Source organism: Euprymna scolopes, chromosome 9 (genome assembly GCF_053919585.1).
Source record: "Euprymna scolopes isolate OS-2025 chromosome 9, ASM5391958v1, whole genome shotgun sequence".
Taxonomy (NCBI): Eukaryota; Metazoa; Mollusca; class Cephalopoda; order Sepiida; family Sepiolidae; genus Euprymna; species Euprymna scolopes.
In genome coordinates, this window is record NC_136490.1 from 33,927,076 (window position 1) to 33,944,406 (window position 17,331).

The 17,331-nt window shown below is 33.5% G+C and overlaps 1 protein-coding gene across 2 annotated transcripts in view; it reads left to right on the forward strand.

Moving 5' to 3' along the window:
* The window catches only part of LOC145284495 (protein C19orf12 homolog), a 91,484-nt gene that overhangs the window by 59,634 nt on the left and 14,519 nt on the right, over window positions 1–17,331 (forward strand). The window contains exon 1 of one of the 2 annotated variants that reach the window (XM_080133371.1): window positions 15,752–16,590. The exons of the other annotated variant lie outside the window; for it this stretch is intronic. The gene's annotated coding sequence lies outside the window, so the exon portion shown is untranslated. Of the gene's footprint in view, window positions 1–15,751; window positions 16,591–17,331 lie in introns of those variants that run through there. 2 annotated transcript variants of the gene reach the window in all.

The following is a 17,331-nucleotide window of genomic DNA, read 5'->3' on the forward strand; positions in this document are numbered from 1 at the left end:
TAGTTTACGATTTATTTTTGCCTATGAGTTATGAAAGCATGTTTGTTTCAAGGCTAAAAATTAAAATATGAACCAATAGCTATTACATTATGCATGCATATTCATAATGCCGTCATTTGACCTTCACCTGGCAAATTTCATTTTCTTTTTAAATTTTCACACTTTTGTACCGCTTTTCCCGGGCTAAACCCGAAATATAAAGTTTAGCATGGCTTCAAATACATTAGACCAAAAACTCTAGGAGGAGTTTGGTAGTCAAAATTTTTTAAATCAAGATATATATTGTGACATAATGCTTAAATTGGATTATGTGTTTTAAGAAAATTAAAAAATGTAATTTTAGGCTGACGAAAATGTATTGTTTTTTTTTTATATATTTTGTCGCCAAAGCAAAATGAACATGGAAGAGAGAGAGAGAGAGAGAGAGAGAGTATAAAAGAAAGAGTGAGAGGTGAGAAAGACGTTCAGTGAGTGAATCTGCAAGCGAGGTGACCGGGTCACCGGGTCAGCAACATGCTTTCTGACTCCTGTTAGTTACTAAGTGAACAAAGAAAGAAAGAGAAGAATAAGGAAAATACAGGGAAGAGAGAGGGAGAGATGGAAAAAGAGACAGTTTGGTATGGACACTCTGGTGAGCCATCGTGCCGAGCGGCCGGAAAAATTTTCACCCAACAACTACAGGAAAAAAAGAAACGACTTGACACCATCAAAGGAAATAATACTGACTATAAAACGATGAGGAAATGGTGAACTTTACGAATATATGCTTTAAACCGCCAGAAACGAAATGAAACGAAAGCATCTGGAATACAAGAAAAGTAGAAGGAGACAACGTCGAAAAAAATCCCATATCATCAGCAAAAGGAGGTGATGGTGGCAGCGATAAACGGCAAATTTTATAAATATATATTCAAATTATAGACTAACGAAGAGATGGATATTGAAGATATTTATTTTAACCAACCGCTTGAAACAAAAACACAAGAAAATAAAATAAAAACTGTAAGTCCTCTCTCTGCATACCTCTCTCTTGTATATTAAGGTGGCGAGTTCATTTTACCATTGTTTTATTTGGGCTGATATATTTTTTTTTAATCGATATATTTCTCGTCTGCATTTTCAGATAGTAGATGAAGATACCTCTTCCACACCCTCGTAATTTTTTTTTTTTAATTTTTGCTAAATCTCACTTCCCCCACCCACCATAGTTTAATTTTTATAATAAAATTAACTTTAAAACATTATCACTGATGTCCGTGTTCGTTCTTTCTTGCATGCTGTCGTATTCATCCTCATGTTTCCTTTTATTTTTTTCCCTGTCACATGTGTGATAAATATTTGCTTTTTCATAAATTCCTTTTTCCACCATTATCGCCACCTGTGTAACAATATGCATACGTAAAAAAGAGTTTTGTATTTACTATAATCATGATACTGTATAGGTATAAGAGTTATCTGTCCCTTACAATAGGAGGCAACCAGAGTGATCTCTCCTGGACAGGAAGGAACTAGAGTGACCTCACCTGATTTCTATAAATAGCATAAACATGAGCGCAGACATTAGTATTTTGTATTGAGCTCACCGTGAGCCAGAAGGATACAATATACCACTCTACTCAACTCTTATATGGCGCTACAAACAGATTTTCACTATAAAGTGTGAAAACTTGTATAACAGCATTGGACATTAGATATATTTACCATCAAAATATCATGGAACAAGAAAATGTGTTTTTATTAAAGCAACTTGTCAAGTTGCAGAAAGAGAACATCAGACTGAGTACAGAAGTCTAACATATTGTGAACAAAAAAACGGAATGACCCTCGAAAGAACTGGATATAACTGACAGAGAATGGGCACTATTTTTGGACACCTGAACATGATACAAAGAGGTATCCAGATTGGAAGACTCAGCCATAATCCGGAACAAACTACAGGAGCGCTGCACCCCGGAAATGAATAGCTCACTGTTTGAACTTGTAGAGTCAGAAAGATTCAACTCTGCCTCAGAGGATTACGTTTTTCATCAGATACGACTGGTGGTCATGTGAAAAAAGTCCAATAACAGAAATTACACTCCATGAAACAGAACGAGGGTGAGTCGGTAACTCATTTTTTATCGATGTTTACATGGTCAAACTAAATTTTGTGAAATTCATATTCAGTGTCTAAATAAACTGACTTGCCGGCAGCAAATTAACTATTCAGACGATATAGTTGCTGGGCAGATGATAGCAGGGTTGCAAAATACCAAGCACCAGAGAATGGTACTGGTAGCAGTTGCTTTGCTGACTACATTAGAGCAGAAGTTCTCATAGTTGGTCTGCCTAGAGGCAACAAACAAATCAATTCCCTATTTTAACAATACCACACATCCTCTTGCGCTACCTGGTGTACAAAGGTCGAACCATAAACAGCATAACCAGGAGACAGTTGCAGGAAGACGTCACACCCAGGAGGATCGATGAATCAAAAAGATTGTCCATCAGTGATGGGGATCCTGCAAAAGGTATGCCATAAAGTTAAGGAGTCCAGAACGGAAGCCACAAGCAAACTGTCAAGAAGTGGGGAGTCATTTATGTTTATGAATGGTACCTCAGATAAATTTTCTGCTCGCAGACACAATAAGAAACAGCTGACGAACATGCCTTACCTTGAGTGAGATTGGAAGCAATTTCAGGTGTTTACTCCAGAATTAACCCTTCAGTTACAGCAGAGATAACTATGGTGCCCAAGAGTCATGCGACCTTCAGACGGGTGCCAAAGAAACCCGTAAATGCACTCACCTATTCCATCCAAGCATTTTCAGATACAGGGGCCCAGACTTGCTTGGTCGGCCCTGAGATTCAAAGAGTCCTCAAATACCCGAATAAGCACTTGATACCAACCACCCACCGGATAAGAGGTATAACCAATAACTGGCTACACATCAAGGGAGTCCTGTTTTTGTGCATAAGGATGGGATTACAAGAAATATGACAAATAGTATATGGAGATGGAAATAGATATGTTTAAAACCACTTGGGGTTTAGACAGCAGTCTCAAAGCACTTCCTGGAAGAAACTAAGAAATACGTCCTTTCTCCTGCCTTCGTCTACTAGACAGCAGAACAAGGCTAATCTCTATGGAAGATAAATTTCTCAAGAAAATATTTTTAGTACCCAAACTTTCTTACTTTATTATAACCTTTCCTATGACACAGATTTAATTTTAAGCAACCTACACCCAATGGTGTAGGCCACTTAAATAAATACATACCGTTGTTATTTATAGAAGGGCCTTTTTTATTTTTTTTACAAATTATTATAGGAGTTGATCATACAGTCTATGCGAAGATTAGCTTTGATAATTGTTCATCTTGTGTTATTACTTTCTGGTAGAGCTAGCAAGACTTTTAGACCACCCTGTAGCTTTGCGGCATTCAGAATCTATCTAATACTCTGTTAAGGAAACCTTAAATTAGATACATCTGGAACAGAGATAAGCAATTTTGTAAGCCAACAAAAAAATAAAAATCAATCATCACATCGAATCTATTCGTTAACTTTCATGTTCTGATGTTCTAAGGGAGATAACTATGTAATGTTAAAACACTTTTTACTTACATTAAAATATCTGCGATTGTTATCTAAGACTGTGACGAAACTTTTTGTCTAGAAGCAATGTGTAGCATCTACTCTGATACTACACTTAATCTTTTCTGTCCTCAGTCAGTGAAGGAGAGATCCTTCTTGACTGAGACATTTTAAGGTACATTTTTACGACATTCCCCAGCATATTATAAACACCCCAACTTCCTCATGTTAAGAACGGCTTTCGGACTAACCCCCCCCCCCACCTCGAAAGTCGTTCTTAACTTGGAGTGGTTGGGGGTGTTTATACTACACTAATTTTTGTCTCAATCAGAGTACCCAGTTTTTGGTAACTGGATTTTTCGCACATTAAAAACCGAATCTTGTGTTTAACTCTGACTTGTGCAATTGAATTTTACTGTCCTGTTACACCCATGTAACCCGCATTTTTATTATTTTTTTTATTTTAATTTAGTTTTCGTATTGCCACTGGTGATAGGGTTAAGAAAGGGCGTGTTTTTTAAGACATTTTTTATGCAAAAGTTTGATTGGAAATATTGGAACTTCTGCAGTATACGGACGGCGGAAAAGTCTGTGTAACAAAATATAATTTTGATAAAACAATTCTTGAATTAAAGCAATATTGGATTTTTATAAAGTAAAATTGTCTTCTTTTTTTTTTTTTTTTCGAACAAATAAATAATTTAAATGAAACATTTTTCAAATTAAAGCTGCATTGAAAGGTCAACAGCAAATAAATAATTTAAATGAAACATTTTTTTTAGTTAAAGCAACATTGGATTTTTTTTTTTTAAACATTTTTTGAATTGAAGTAAAATTGGGGTACTTGTTGAAGTGTCAGCGAAAAGTCTGTATAAGAAAATATAATTTTAATAAAACAATTTTGTAAACAGGGCAACATTGGATTTTTATGAAGTAATTTTTTTTTTAAACAAATAAATAATTTAAATGAAACATTTTTCGATAAATTTTGATTTGATTTGAGATAAAGTTTCTGAAGAATTTCCCAAAAAGTATGAGTTATCGTCTCCTGTCCTTTGACTGAGAAGCACCACCTGGCAACAGTTTAGTGAAACGCATAAAAAAGATGGCCGCCATCTGCATACTGCAGAAGTGCCAAAACGTTAACTATTACACGACTTTTAAAAAAAGGATCTAATGCTCATTTATAAAATCTGTGGGAGACAATGTCATTTTGTTTTTTTGTTGTTTTTTTTTTCACAAAACCTGATAAACAATTTCAGTTTTGTAAAACATCCTTATTTATTTATTTTTATTAAATTACAAACACTTTTTATATTTTATTTAAATGTAAATTTTATTAATAATACTTCAGTTTTAAGGAAAATTATTGAAATGGCCTTTTTGTCAGATTTTGAGACAAAAATAAAATAGTTGTCTCACACACATTCGGTAAATATTTTTCAAATACCTCCTGTATTTTTATATCTAAAAATAGTATCTGTTCTGATACTACATTCATGTTTTCTATAGTCGGTCAGTGGGGATGACATCCTTTCAGACTAAGGCAATTTTAATTTTTGTCCTAATTCAGATTGTTTGTTTTGGGGGAGCTGGATTTTCCTCAGATTAAAAATCTTTTCTTTTTTTTAGTCACAATTAAAAAAACTGATGATAGGGTCCCTATTCTAGATAATAAAATTTATGCATGTTTATATTTCATATTACAAAAAAAAATATTTAAAGAAAACACATACAAGCAAACAAAAAAAACGAATAAACATTGAATGTTTTGTATCATAAAATTTTGAAAGGCAATATGAAAAGTTTTATTGTTTTATTCATCTTCTTTTTCTTTGTGTTAGTCTCGAGCTACAATGGGGGAGGAAGACATAAATGGATTTTTGTCTCGACTTGATACAGTCACAATCTTTGTCCAGGTGAATACATAAATCAATATTATGAGGAAGAATATTTCCTTCTTCATTTTACATCTCATATAATAAAAAAGGGCTCTATTGGTGCTAGGGGTGGGAGATACATACAAGTGAAAGGCCAAATTTAATCAAATCAGATTAAAATCAGCTCTGCAGTGCGCATGAGTTCATATCTGTAGTTCATCTGATTGATCCCATAGGGGGAAAAAAGAAGACAAAAACTGATTCCTAAAACTGTTGTGTACTGATCTAGAACCTGACCAAATGTCGCATCGGTATCTCCTGGCAGTTTATGATAAGCAGCTGGAAAAGCAGCAGGTAGATGTGAAAACTGCCAGACGATAAATTCAAAACTTTAAGACAATAAGATAAGACTCAATGTAAGTTTAATTATATGAAAGAAATATTTTTTTTTTTTCAAGATATATTAAGAAAATGTTTTTAACGAATGTTTCAAAGAAACAAGTTTTTGTTTTTTTTTAAGACGAAAACATGAAAACAACTTCAAACAAACATTAAAAGTTTGTTGTTATTTTTGTTTAATGTAAGTCTAATTATATGAAAGAAATATTTTTTCCAGAAAAGTATGTTAAAAAAAATTTAACAAATGCTTCAAAGAAATTTTTTTTTAGACGAAAACATGAAAACAACATTAAAAGTTTGTTTGTTTGTTTGTATGTATCTAAGAGATTTTTGCTTTTTTGTTTTTTTTTATGGAAACATCTCTGATAGAACATAATATTCGGGGGGGGGGGGTCAAGAATAATATCAGATAAGTGATTTTTCCCCCCTATTAATATAAACACCGTCTGCTGATAGTTGATTGGCTAATCACATAAGTTTTTTTCTGGTTGCTTACCATAAACGAAAGATACTGACATGACCTTGAGTCGAGTTTTGGATCAGTATCAACTGTTATAATTTTCACCAAAATCCGAGATGAACAACTTGTTGGTTTGTAAAGAAAAGCATGTCGCTCTGTTTACAGTTAAAAGAGAAAGATGTAACAGGCTGTTGTAGTTCATTTATTCAATAATAAAACAAAATCCGTTTCTAAATAGCAGAAAAGGTCGATTTTTTTATACTTTTGACCAAAAAAAAAAAAAAATACAGTGAATTTATTAAAATTTGGTCTTTGCATAAATTATAAGACGGTCGATTTAGAGTTAGGGTTAGGGTTTAGTAAGACCAGCCCTCATACTATTTTGTAAGGAATTGTCAAATAAAAAGAAATAAAATCCCTTCTTTGAATTACAAATAATATTCAAAACATGATGATTAAAAGATCAGATTCGGGCTGTATTTTTATTTTTTAAATAAATAGTTTTTCATTTAAAATTTCTAATTTTTGACTTATACAAAAGGTCATGGCTAGTAAGAAGAAAAAAAGCATTGTCTAAACCTTCCCGATGAAAGATTTTGCATGAACCGAAAATTAGAAATTTTAAATAAATAAACATTTTATTAAAAAAATAAAATAAAATAAAAAGTACTGCACGAGTCATGTTTTGAATTTCATTTTTACTGTGCTTCTAAACAGTGAATTTTCTATTAATTTTAACAAATAATATATTTGTTTGAACAACCTACACGATTGGGTGTAGAAACAGTGTCACAGTGAAGGAAATGATAAAGTAAGAAAGAAATATTTTCTTGGGCAGGATATCTGCCAGTGGAAAATAGCCTTACTTAGCGTCAAGTTGATCAAAGTGAAAAAGAAGACGTCTTTCTTTGTTGGTGACTGGAAGATCTCTGTGACTGCTGTATGATTACCTGATGGTGTAGAAGTAGTGCTTCAAAAATTTGGTCAAAATCAATATGCGCTGGAGCTAGACTTTGGAGTTCTCTTTCTGCTACCTGCTTTCCTGACTGTACTTATATACAGAAGTTTAAATGTAACGCAAACCAACATCTTGTTAATCTTTCTAGGCATGGTCCCAAATAGTAGTCCTTTACGTTCAAGTGGCGATATGCCTTGTTAGTGATGAACGTGAGTTTAAAAAAAAAAAGAAGAAGAAATATTAATGCTTTAATGGGATTAATTTTATCTTGAAAAGAAGTTTGCTTCTTGCACGTGACAATGTGGTAACTATTCTCTAGATAAGCGCTGAAACCAAAATATGGTGATGACAATTTTTGTGAGAAGACATGACAATTATATATAATTTTTTATCTATATATGATAGCGTGTGTGTTATTTTGTGTGTTATGCTTACATTTTTTTTCCGAGTGACTGCTGTTTAATTGTTATGATCTTCCATTTCTTGTAATAAATAATTTTACCAAGAATTATTCATAATTTTGGTTTCGGTTGCAACTATAACTGATAGCACTCAAGTCATCCATTTTATTTATAAATAATTTTACCGAGATTTCTTCATAAGTTTTGGTTTCGGTTTTGATTATAGCTGAAGGAACTAAAGTTATATATATATATATATATATATATATATATATATACATACATACATTTTTTTCTTCATAGGTTTTGCTTTCGGTTTTGATTATAGCTGAAGGAACTAAAGTTATAATATATATGCATACATTTTTTTTTCTTCAGTTTTGGTTTCAGTTTCGGTTCAAGCTGATACAGCCAAGTCATATGGATATATTTTTTTTTATTTTTGAAATCACAACTTTATAATATACTAGACCACTCGTGACCGGTAGGGTCAGTATATGTTATAGCTAGCTATGGAATAGTGAATATACAAAATTAATGTATAAATGTGTTAGTCAGTAATACACACACATGTGAAAACAAATCTGGCAACCAGTGAAAACAATACACAATTTTGCGCACGCAAAAATTAAATGCACACATGCACAAAAACAAACATGGTGACCAGCAAAAACAATACAGAATACATTGGATAATAAAGGTCTTAACATCATTGCCCTTAGATTAAATGAAAAATCCCTTATATAAGAGGGGTGTAATCCGTTGGAAAAAAAAAAAGCGAAAAGAATAAATACATTGAGCGTGTTCATTGTACAGGTTCACCCTAGTTTGTGTGTGTGTGTCTGTGCTAACAACCTTAAAAATATCAGGAAATAATAATTAACTCATTAAGTAATATTCAACAGTGAGACCTTGTCAAAACAAATCTAAAAAAAGAATGAAAATCCCCCTCACCACCACCACATACACACACTCATGTTTTGAAGTGTTTCTATGTATTTTAAAACGTTTGGAACTTATGACCCTACCTCCACCTCATTCCTCTTTCTACCCCCATCTCCGCGACCAAACTTGAAAAAAATGCTAACGATTACATGCCTTGCTACGTTGCCAAGAAGTGGGGTCTCATTTTACGTTAAATTTATATAGAAAAGTGATCCCCCATGCTAAAAATGTTAAATTTTTATTATTTAAAAAAAATCCTTCTTTTATATTATCTTTAAAGGCTGTTGAAACGTATTAGCCCCCCAAAAAAGTAGATTTTGATTTCTTTTTAGGAGGTAAACTATGCTGGGTAAGGTCATAAAAAACACAAATATATTTTTTTAATATATAAATTGATCAAGTATTTTTTTTTTTTACATTAGAAAAACATATTTGCTTTGTTTTTTTGTTTGAAAAAAATCCAATGAAAAATACAAATAAAACAATCATAAATAAATAATTTTGGACACAAAAAACGTTTTTTTTTTAATCAAGTTCTAGTTTTAATCATGTACAACTTGGGTAAAAAAATATTTTTTAAACTATGTAGGTGCACCTGAACAATCGGCACCCCCTTACAGTTTTTTCCTTTTTTTCTCTTTTTTCAACTATTTCTGCTGATTATTGAACACTAAGCTTCCAAATTATAAAAGAAAAATGAAAAAATCAATATTTAAAGATTTAGAAGGAGTTTCAGTTTTACATTCAACATTCAAGTAAATTAATCCCCCATTTTCAGAACCGATTTACAGCTCCGATTTGACGTTGGCTCTTTCAGCCCCCTCCACCACCACTATCATAATTTGTTTCCTTTTTTTTTTTCTTCTTTTTTGAGAAAAGTTTGGTCTGCTCCCCGTTCGGTTATTATTTTTTATTTAGTCTATCCGTTGGCCCTTAAAGGGAAAGATGAAAAATGTTCAAAATAAAAATTGATTTGGAGATTATATTGTCTTTTCTTGTCTTGAGGAAATTGTTTTTGAAGTGATGAGTGAAAAAAAAAATAAAACTCAGGAAGCCTCCAGAGCACTCTCTCAGTTTTTTTGTTTGTTTTTTTTTACTTCATTATTTTAAAGAAACTTAACATAACATTTAATACCGGGCCACGCCAGGCACAATTCCTGGTAGTTGATAAAAATACTAAATAATTTTGATGACCCTTAGAAATTGGAAAGAAATTCGGGAGTATTTAAATTGAACTCTCCAAGCCCTATAAATAAATATTTTAAAGGCTTCCAAACAACATCCGGTACAGACAGCTATTTTTTAAATGAATAAATGCGTTTAGCTGACATATACGATGATTTTCTATCCTTTAAAAAAATTGTTATCCTCTCTCGACCTACTTGTACTTTCACTGCACTTCTTGTGTAATCAATCCTGAAAAGGACCACAAAAAATTTAGTTGCACCAAATTTCCTTCTTTCTAGAAGCTTTGCAACACTACAACCACTGATCATCACTTTGGCTTCGGAAACATTTGCTATCATACCCTTACTTTCTATTGCATTCCGTACTTACCTAGCACAGCTAACGCCCTGGCCTTTTTGACTTTGGCTTAAAGATCAAAGTGTAGTATCTGTTCCCGCAGATGCTGCACTAAAGACCATATTTGGGGCAACCCCACATCAGACCATTGCTCTTGTACCAATCAGTTTTGGTTAATGTAAGGGAAACCCTTCATACCAATTGTCACTATCCAGTTCTCCCGAGAGGGAACTGGTCCCTCTCCCCTCTTTCTCCACATTAAAAAGTGGCCTTGTGCCTAATCTGCTCAGTGGGGAAGCAAATAAATAACTACTTTCTATCGCAATCCGCCAAGTCTCCAACTTAACAAGAAATGATGTGAGAATGATATCATGGATGTGCAATGTGAGTCTTAAGGATATGCTTAGACCAGTTGAGGTAGCAGGGTCAGTTAGTAGAGGAAGGACAAGAAAAATATGGGAGGGTGTAATAAGGATAGGTTTGAGAGAAAGAGGAAAGCAGAAATGCCCAGCCAGATTTTGGAAGTCAATTTCTTAAAGCCATCCAATACAATCAAGCATGTAAAAACGGTATTAAATCGATGATGGTGGTGGTGGTGGTGGTGGTGGTGGTGTGGTGGAGGTTGTGGCCCTTATTTTCTGATTTTCCTGAAGTCCTCCCTGTTAGCGTTAGCTATTCATTTTATCTGCAATATTGCAAAATTTCACTTTCAGCATCTAGAGAAATAAAGCCCTGCAGTTGATTAAGAACTCAAAAAAGTTTTGATCAAAAACACACAAAGGATGGTATAGTTGCACATGCATAGAAGCAATGTTGTTGTCTGCACTCCATAGATTTGCAGTTTTATGCTTGACACATCCTTGCTACCTATAAGTAAAGGTAGAGATGACCAGAGAATAACGGATCCTGCTGTTGAAACTTTTTGGATTTTCACCAGAACCAAACTGATTAGATCTAACACTATTATATTGTAACCACACTTACCATGGGGTAATTCCATATCAACTCATTCAGACTGTCACCTTATACCTCTAGATTTTCTTCAAACTTTCCATAGTTGTTGGTTTCATAAAAACTAGACAATCCTGAAAATTTTAACGTATAACTCCAAGCGACTTCCAAAATATTGCATTTTTAAGATTTTAGGTGTGTTGCGAAATGCTGTGAAATTGCGACATTAAAAATTAAAGTTTTGTGCATAAAATAAATTCTACACTATCTTGAATATTAAAAATTGGTAAAGGAAAGGGGTTTTTTGTTTCTGTTTTTTTTTTTCATAAGGAATCTTAAAACCTCTAAAAATCAACTGTTTTTGCATTATAGTACATATTTACCTAAATTATGGTGTGAGGCGATGAAGCCTCAAAAAAGTGTTTACATAGCACTATTGGAAAATAAAAATTTTCTTTTTATGTGCATTCTACACAGTTTTAGATTTTCTTTCATTCAAAAGTGATGTTTACTTCTTTCTGCGTTATCTCAAAATTTACCCTGAAAAACAGACAACCAGGTCACATGCCTTGCCACCTATCAGCTAGACAAAATATGTCTACATATAAATAATTCAGAAACATAAAATTAATATATTTATATAGTTTGTTTATAGAAAAGCCTTGTTTTGGGTATTTTTTTTATTCTTTAACAATCTATTTTTACAAATTATTATTGAAGAAAGTCTTGTAATTTACATTTAGGTTTTTACTTATACACATACTTCAAGTTAAAGACAGGAACCGTTTTTTTTTTTTTCAAATTAATACAAAAACAAAGAAAAATATTATTTTATCATTAGGGAAGGTGGTAACATTAAAAAAAATATGGTAAAATACCATTAAAAAAAAAGAGGAAAAATTCCCTGTCCTTAATTAGAAAATTATGAATTCAAGTTAGGTGTTCCTGGCCTCTTTCCTGACTTACAAAGATGGCGACTATTTTTTTGGTCTAGTTTCATTTCAGTTTTTCGTATGTATGATGGAACTTACTCATACTTAATGTTTTACGTGTTAAAATTTTGGCCAAGATCAAAGTGTAGTATCTGTTCTTTAGATGCGGCACTTCCATTTCTTGTTCTCTTTCAGTGGAGGAGAAATCCTTCACGACTGAGACAATTTTTATTTTTGTACCTTTTCTCCACATTAAAAAACGACCCTGGTGTCTAACTCTGTCCCGTGGGGAGGCATTGTAAATAGGTACGTGTTAAAATTTTAGTAAAACATAGTTTAAGTAAATACAAAGTCGCCAAAACTCATTGCACTCTAAATAATTTACGTGACTGAAATAGAAATTTACCAAACCAATAATAAAAAAAGACAAGCACCTAATACTTAACAGATATGTATTATACGTGCAATTTGTCAGTAAACATTAACTTGATAGGAATCTTAAAAACTGCTACTCAATAAGACTATGGTAAATATTGCATGAATAATCCTGAGCCTCCTTCTGTCTCGTGATGATGATGATGATGATGATGACCACCACCACCACAACAACAACATTCAGTTTAATGTTTGCTTTATACGCTGGCAAAGCAATTGATTTCCAAAGTAATCTATCTCTGGCCAGATCTTTATTTGTCCTTCTTTCTCTTAATTCTATTCTTATCACATTCTCCCACGTTTTCCTTTCATGCAACAGTGGACCACTTGCAAATTTCATACTCCCATGAAATTTTCTCCTTTGGAGGAAGGTGGTTCAACCCACCTAGTGCGAGTGTCGTTTCACTATGTTTTCTGTGACCCTGCAAAACTGAACCAGCTACCTCAACTGTGCTACATTTATTAACCCAAGAACTCTCATCTATTCTTTCAATGTGGTCAAATTCTTCTGTTCTGCACACATCTCCATTTACTGTTCAGATTTAATCTTCCTCTGGGGTCATCAGATCTAAGCCTGTTTTTAAGACTCACGTCACACATCCATTGTATCATTCCTATATCATTTATTTCCATGTAACACATATCCTCAACCTTCACTTCCATACTTGATCACACTACATACCAATGCCCAATAGACTTTTCCTTTGATTAATAGTAGTAACGCTCTATGGTTAGAAATAACAGAAGTTCCATGAACCCCTAATTCTTACAATTACATTAGCACCTGTTCCACCCTCTGCTCCAACAGTATCAGCAAGATAAAAAACAACCTGAACAAACTCAAAAGCTTCGTTATTTGGATATACTCCCTCCACCAGTGACATGCAGAGATAATTTTCAGGGCCAGTGCTCAAGTGAAAAAAAAAAAAAACGGTAAAAATACAGTAATGAACCGTTTCGGTGGGGCACAGGCCTATAATACATTTCTCTGAAAGGGTAGTTTTAAAACAGGAATAAAAGGGGCAGGTGCTTGGGCACCCCCATCTTGCTCTATACGTGCCTGCTCTCCACACCAAGTTCTCATCTGTATTGTTTAACGCTTCTTGCACACAAATTGGTTATCCTCTCTAAAAGGAGCAGTAATTCACAATGCAATATGCAATACTTAAAAATCTCACAAATAATTGAGTTGCACTTGACTCACTTTTTACCAAATCAGAAACAAACGATATTCGGTACTCCTTGGGCGTTGAGTTGTGGGAACATGATGAGAATTGGCAACCGAATGTTAACGCATCCACCATGAGAGACAAAATGAAAAATCGTCTTTTGCACATGGCTCCACGCATCGCTTCCGCTTGGGAAGAAAAAATTAGATAACCATAAAATAATTATCGACCAATGGCAGAGCTCCGCGCCTAAAATAAACACCTCAAATATCACAATCACTGGGAGCCAGTTTGCCACTATAAAATGAGGGATTTGAGGGAACCGAAAAGTTGGAAGAGGAGATTCGCCCTGCTGCGTCAGTAAACGCACGGACGGATTCTCCCACCCGACCTAAAGAGATGAAGAAGAAAAAGAAATAAGGCACCAGTGAACTGAAGCCGACTACACTCTCATGTTATGGGCTTCAATTCTAAACAATGCCTAATTCACACAAACCAAAGAAGAGAGGAGGAGAAAGAAGACGAAGACGCCGGGCTGCTAGCGCTGGTGAAAGAAGTCACTCGCTTTCCAGTTACAAACCAGGACACGCATCACCAACAGCAGGATGACCGGCCTACCCTAACCCTCTCCATCGTCCAAAAGATAAGTTACATTTTACGAACATTCATTCCTTGTCAATTCATACATACCTACAAACAGTTTAAGAACATTCATTCCTTGTCAATTCGTACATACCTACACACATTTTACGAACATTCATTCCTTGTCAATTCATACATACCTACAAACATTTTACGAACCTTCATTCCTTGTCAATTCATACATACCTACAAACATTTTACGAACCTTCATTCCTTGTCAATTCATACATACCTACAAACATTTTACGAACCTTCATTCCTTGTCAATTCATACATACCTACAAACATTTTACGAACATTCATTCCTTGTCAATTCATACATACCTACAAACAGTTTAAGAACATTCATTCCTTGTCAATTCGTACATACCTACACACATTTTACGAACATTCATTCCTTGTCAATTCATACATACCTACAAACAGTTTAAGAACATTCATTCCTTGTCAATTCGTACATACCTACAAACATTTTACGAACATTCATTCCTCGTCAATTCATACATACCTACAAACATTTTACGAACATTCATCTCCTTTGTTAAATCACATTCCATCCTACGAACACTTTGCCTCTCCTAATACAAACTGTTGGTAGTAAATAAAGTCGGTTCTCAACCTTCAACATTCGTCAGTCTTTAATTATATGGAGTCAGAATCCACACACTTCCAACGTTATTCATTTCATGTATTCTTGGTTGTGGCCTCTATGGCATCCTTTCCCCCACCTCCCATCCTTTTTTATAAATACCGAGGCCATAGAGTTCCATGGCGACCAGCATAAAAAAACACGCGTCGCTCCCTTCCTGGCGCAAGCGCACGTAACACTTTTTTTATTTACTGACGTTGTCGTAGTAACTAAACAATTATCTGTCACATTATTTATTTATTTATTTTGAAAAAAAGTTTTACTCTTTATGAATAAATTACTAAACATTTATTAATAATGTCTCACTTTTACAGACATTTGTTTTTAAATTTCTTTTTAAATGACGACTTTTTATCGACTTTCTTTTTTTTAATAGCATTTGCGGATGGGTAAAAAACGAAAAATAACTAACTCATTTACTTATAATTTCTCACTTTTACAAATATTTTTAACAAATAAATGTTATTAAAGTCAAGATACAGTAAATGGTTTAGTTATTTTTTCGTTTTTTACCCATCCGCAAATACTATTTATCTTTTTTTTAAAAAAAAAGGTCGATAAAAAGTCGTCATTTAAAAAGAAATTTAAAAAAACAAATGTCAGCATACCCATTCGCAAATGCTATTAAACAAAAAAAAGTCGATAAAAGTCGTAATTTAAAAAGAAATTTAAAAACAAATGTCTGTAAAAGTGAGACATTAATAAATGTTTAGTAACTTTTTTTCTTTTAATATTCATAAAGAGTAAAACTGTTTTCAAAATAAATAATGTGACAAATAATCGTTTAGTTACTACGACAACGTCAGTAAATAAAAAAAATGTTACGTGCGCTTGCGTCAGGAAGGGAGCGACGCGTGTTTTTTTATGCTGGTCGCCATGGAACTCAACGCCCAAGGAGTACCCGATATTCTCTCAAAAGATGTCTATGCAAGCAGTCTATAATGAAAAATTGCTTATCAAGGCCCGAAGGCCACTCCAGGATAAGGGTTAATAAAGTGCTAGTATAGTAATCGTTAATGGTGTAAATTGAGTAGAATTTGATAATTTATGGAGACGGCTCAACAAGAACTTGTTTACGTTGGATTTGAAGGCTACTATGTTGTATTCAACCAGAAAACCGTGGACGGAATTCTCCTAAAATGAAAACAATTTGTCAGGGTTCCTATTTACAATGCCTCCCCCACGGGACAGTTAGACACCACGGTCGTTTTTTAACGTGGAGAAAAGGAACAAAAATAAAAAATTGTCTCAGTCGTGAAGGATTTCTCCTCCACTGACAGAGGACAAGAAATTGAACTGCAGCAAGGCCAAAGGGTGGTTAAACTGCATTACTGTCCAAAAGTCTAATTTTAAAACAGTGATAGATGCTGATTGCTGAATGCGCAACTCGAAGCCAGCGCGTCAACACGTCATTCATTTTCAAACCATGAACACTACGTATCAGTTGATGTTAATGTTAAGTATTTGTGTTGGCGTTTGTTTATAGTTTATTTAATTATTTATTTAATTAAAAGATGAATGAATAAAACTCGGCAATTCTTTATCTGTTTCTACGCATGTTTTGATGGATGCGAAACTTCGACTAATAAAAGTGAAAGTAATTTGGAAAATTTATTTATATTTTGTTGAAATCGATCCTGTTATAAGTAGACGACACTAAATCGCTCAAGTAAGTAATTAACTAAAGTAAATTAACAACAAAAAAAGATTACGTTTGTTTTGTTTTTTTTTTTGTTTTTTTTTGTTTTGTTTTTGTTTTGTTTCTTGTAAGAAAATTATACGAGACAAAAAGGAGAAAACAAAAACATAAATCAGATATTTTTAAACGTGTATTATTTGGACTATCATTCTCATCTTGGTTGCTATATGCGTAGTGTTTTGGTCGATGTAGACTTCGACCTTCGTTTCATTTTCTTAAATGCTGACGAATAATAAGGGAGATAATTCATCTCGATTTTAAGTTCGGGTTTGTATTACTGTACACATAGATTCGAAAAAGTTGTCAAAAAACAAATATATAACAAATAAATGTTATCAAAGGCAAGAGAAGTTACTTTTCTACCAAACTGGATATATTTTTTGTGTTTTTATTCAATGTAACATGTTTATTCAGCTCGAAAAACATGCAGTGTTTCTGTATTAGAAAATTAAAAATGGCACCCGACTCTCTCGTTAACACGGTAAGTTTGGGAAAAGGTGTTATAAATAATAAACTAGACAAAATACTGTTAGAAATTCGCTCAATATATGTTACCGTGACATAACTTGACATATATTCGGTGGTTTTTTAATAGTATTTTGTCTAGTTTATTATTTATAACACCTTTTCCCAAACTTACCGTGTTAAGGAGAGAGTCGGGCGCCATCTTTAATTTTCCAATACAGCGGTAAACACTGTATGCTTTTCGAC